The sequence below is a fragment of the Mesoplodon densirostris genome, chromosome 19 (genome assembly GCF_025265405.1).
Source record: "Mesoplodon densirostris isolate mMesDen1 chromosome 19, mMesDen1 primary haplotype, whole genome shotgun sequence".
Lineage (NCBI taxonomy): Eukaryota > Metazoa > Chordata > Mammalia > Artiodactyla > Ziphiidae > Mesoplodon > Mesoplodon densirostris.
Window position 1 is genome coordinate 16,961,220 of NC_082679.1, and position 4,440 is coordinate 16,965,659.

At 49.3% G+C, this 4,440-nt stretch overlaps 1 pseudogene; it reads right to left on the bottom strand.

The window, feature by feature from the left end:
- Positions 1-885: 885 nt before the first annotated feature.
- LOC132479604 (beclin-1-like) lies at positions 886-3,970 on the bottom strand (annotated as a pseudogene).
- Between the last annotated feature and the right edge of the window lie 470 nt (positions 3,971-4,440).

Below are 4,440 nucleotides of genomic sequence, written 5' to 3' on the forward strand. Positions count from 1 at the left end.
TGATATAGGGGAAAAAAGAAAAAAGAAAACTATGAGATATAGGTGAATGCATATATAATATGGATTAGATGTAATATAGTAGGGGTAAAGTAGAAGAAAATAAGTAAAAATTCTGTAATCTTGAATTTGAATTGGATGTAAATTATTACAACCACTTTGAAAAGTGATTTTACAATATCTAGAAAAGTGAAGTATCATATATACCCTATGATTCATTGGTATATATCCTAGAGAAACTCTTGAATATGTGAACCAAGATAAGAATGTATAAGAACATGCATAGATATGTTCTCTAAAAGCTATCAAATAGAAACAACTCCAAATAGCTATCAACAGTACGATGGCTAAATCATTTATGGTGTCTTCATCAATGGACTATTACCCAGTAGTCAAAATGAATGACGATACCAACACATAAACATGGATGAATCGCTAAAATGTAAGGGTGAGCAGAGGAAGTAAACACAGAAGAAAACATTTAGGATGATTCAATCAATATAAAACCCCAAAGCACTCAACAGTAAACAACAAATTGTTTAAGCATACACGAATAGGTGGTAAAACAATATAGAGAAGTAAAGGAGTGACTGACACATGATCCAGCACGAGAGCTCCACCTGAGAGGGTAACCAAGGGAGATGTGTTCAGAGCAGGGCACGCGGAGGGTGCTGGTTAGGTTCTACTTCTCCAGCTAAGAAGTTATCAATAGATCCACTGGCATGTGTTCTTCTTTCCTTCAAACTGAACCTGTGTTTTCTAGCCTCACTGGCCATAATATTATTTCTCAATATAAAATTTTAAAGAGGAGGGCAAGAGAGGAAGAGGAAAGGGCTCTGGGTCTAGGGAGCATCTTTAGGGTGGGAACAGCTTGAAAATGCTTTCGAGTCACTCTCCCTGTGAGCATCGCAAGGAGGAGGGCAGGGCTGCTGCCAATGGGTTTCTGTTGGAGAAGGAGAAAGAGGAACTGAGCCCACACTTCCACTTGACGAAGGATGAGGGAGGGTCGTGGCCCAGCCCTGAGCAGAGCTGGAAGGGAGACAACCGGGACCAGGCAAAGAAGGTTCAGAGCAGCACCAAGGGGTGAGATGAGGCTCCCGAAGCAGACAAAGGAGGGGAAGAGACGCAGAACGGCCATGTGACCCAGGGTGGGACTTGCAGAGAGGGCTGGTCAGAGGGCCCTGGTCCTGAACGTCCACCTCCAACGTGGACATGGCCCTGGGGCAATGTGCAGAGGGTCTACAGTTGGCTCAGTGGCCCCTTCTCAGGAGGGAGCTGACCTGAGTCAGGGATGTTGCTGTGACCTCAAAACCAGACTAGCTGGGGCCACAAAAGCAGAAGCCTGGTGGTCCTCACACACCATGCCTGGTCTCTGAGTCACATGTCCCCCTAGCCTTACAGTGGCAAGTCTGACGGACATAGGATGTACGTGCAGAGTCATACACACCATTGCTGAAGTGACAGACACTGTCCCACACAGGGACTCGTGTACAAACTGTAGACATGCCTTACTCTATACTGACTCATCTTAGCGATAACAGTAACTCACTTTTGTTTTTCAGACTACAGCAAATCTTTTATTACATATAATAGTATGTACCCAAACAGTACCCAGCACCATTTCATATCTCTAACACAGGGCAGAGTGGGCATTCAGCACTAGAACCGAGAGAGGCGTGTTAAATTTCAAGCTTCTGACCACATCATATGGTGGCCAGGCAAAGCTTATGTGTCATTTTGTCACGTTATCCAACATGGGGCTCATACATTTCATCATCTCGATGGAGACAAAAATTTCCATTTCATATTTTGAGTGCAGGAAGTTGAGAGAGATAAAATCCAGTGAAAACACATTGGTTTCAATTCAACTGAGGTTTTAAAAAAAAAAGCAAACTTAAGTTAGTCATTTTGAAGGGAAAGAGGAAACGGAAGTCAGGGGGTTGAGAGTCAAAACTATGACAAGGGCTGGTCCCTACGCAGGGGCGGCTGTAGCTCTGGAAACGATCTATCAAAGGATATTTTAAAATTAAGTGGCTTCTCTGCATTTTGTCTTTTTTGGTATTGTAAACATGTGCTGTTTGATATCACCTGAACCTAATTTAAAACATTTTTTTTTTGCAAACGAAACAAAAAATGTAAGTCTTTTAGGCAAGTATCTTCCTAAGGAGAAAAAGGAGTGCATTTATTATAAAACTGTGAGGATACCCCAGCACGGCCCCACGCAAGATTCAACAGCACGAACTTGAGAGCTTTTGTCCGCTGCTCCTCGGAGCTGAGCTGGGTTTCAGCAGAAGAGGAGCCACCGCCGCCTCCTGTGTCTTCCTTCTTGCCTTTCTCCACAGCCACCCTGTAAGGAAGACACAAATCGACGTCTCATCGTTTTCAGCCCCTTCTTTGAACGGCTGCACACAGCCCAGGAAAGCCCCACTGCAGAGTCAAACCTGCTGTTCCAGAAAAAACGGAGCCCCCAGACCAGTACAACAGCAGCTCCTTAGATATGTCTGAGACTCCAGACTCCACCGGGAATACGCCGAAACCTCTAAAGCTTCAAACCCGTCCTACCGGCCAGGGAACGGGTAGCAACGCCGTCCGGCCCCCAGCAGCATTCACCTTGTTCCACTCCCCAGGAATAGAACGCACCTGGTTTTCTACGTCCTTCCAGCTGTTGTCGTTTAAATTCGCTGTATTTCCTCTGATGCTGAGCTGCCTCTGGATCCGGTCTCAGCCTCAACCGGGACATCCTTAAGATTTTCTGTCACTGTCTCACGGTTCTTTTCTTCCGGCTCCTGGTCAGCCTCTCCTCCCCCAGTGCCAGCTCCTTTAGTCCCTCTGTAGCTGTTCACTGTCACCCTCCTTCATTCGCTCTGAGATCTCCAAACATCGTTTGCAGCTGACACTCATCTTCAGTGACGCTGAGCTGAGTGTCCAGCTGGCCTAAAAGAGTCTGTGCCTCCCTCACCCAGCGGTGAGCCACGTCTATCTGGCCCGACAGGATGTCAGAAAGGCCTCCAGTGACTTTCACGCTTCAGCTAATGTTCTCCCCCGTGCTGCGCTGCGTCAGATGCCTCCCGATCAGAGTGAAGCTGTTGGCACTTTCTGCAGACATCATCCAGGCTGGGGGGATGAATGTGTGAGAGACACCGTCCTGATGGGGTTGGAGAAGGCTCCTTTCCTGAGTTAGACCCTTCCTCCTGCATCTCTCCTGGTTTCACCTGGGCTCGGGGTAGTAATGGAGCTGTGGGCTCCTGGATGGTGATGCGGTCCAGTTTTGGGGGCTAGCTGCAGTGTTGGCACACGAAGCTGACCTGCATGGGGCCGCTGGGCATCTCCAACCCCTCCATCCCTCGGCACCTGGAGCCGCCACCCTGGTCCAGTCTACAGCCGGGCACTGTGGCTTCCCGTCGGCCCCGGAGCAAGGCCTCCTGAACTGCCGTCACCCCGTCTTCAGCTACTTCCTGGTCCGCAGCTCACAGTAACTCATTTTTACTGAGCATTTATTATGCACCTGTTAGTGTTCTAAGCGCTTTACAATACCGACCCCTTCACTCAACCACTTAACCAACATTCCCCAGCACCGGAGGAGCCGGACGCCGGGCTCCAAGTGGACACAGCCGTGACCACTGCAGTCACAGACACCCCCGTCCCCATGCGGACCGGGGTCCGGTGGGGAAGACAACCCTGGGAATGCCCACGTGGAGTGTACACGCTCTTACAGACATGGGCAGGGAGCCTCAGACAGGCCTCAGCCTCCTAAAAGAACTCACCCGGACCCCAGCCCCCAGCCCCTGCAGCCGCTGCACCTCTGCCCGATACACTTGAAAGAGCTCGCTGCTCTTGACGCCTCTTCTTCCTTCCCTCCCCTCCTCTCTAGGAGCTCCGATCTATTTCTCCCCCACTGCTGCTCTGAAACAGCTTTGTTCAAGGTCCGAAACCCCCGCGGCAGTCCCTGTCCTCCTCTCTCAGCCCTTTTCCCCCACAGCTTCTCTGATGCCACCTTAATCCACCCCCTCCCCCTGCCCGCCCGCCTCACCGGTGCCCCTGCTCCATCCCCCTTGCTGAGGGACACATTCGGGACACCCCAGGGCTCAGGCCTGGGCCTCTTCTCTTTCCTGATCTCATCCTCCTTCCACATGATCTCATCCATGACTTCAAATACCTCTATAAACACATGGCTCCAAAATGTGTATCTCCTGCCCTGACTTCTCCCCTGAGCTCCAAACTCATATGCTCCACACGGCAGGCATCTCCAAAGGGCAAAACAGAATTTTCTATTTATGCACCCGCATGAACCTGCCCTACCCTCCAGGAAAATGGAAAACATCCACCCAGGTGCTCAGGCCCAAAGCCAATGAGGTATTCTTTTTTTCCAATCAGACCAAGTATAACAAAGTCTTTAAATACAGATATATATTTTTTAAAGAAGAGAGGGTGGGAGGGAGTCAG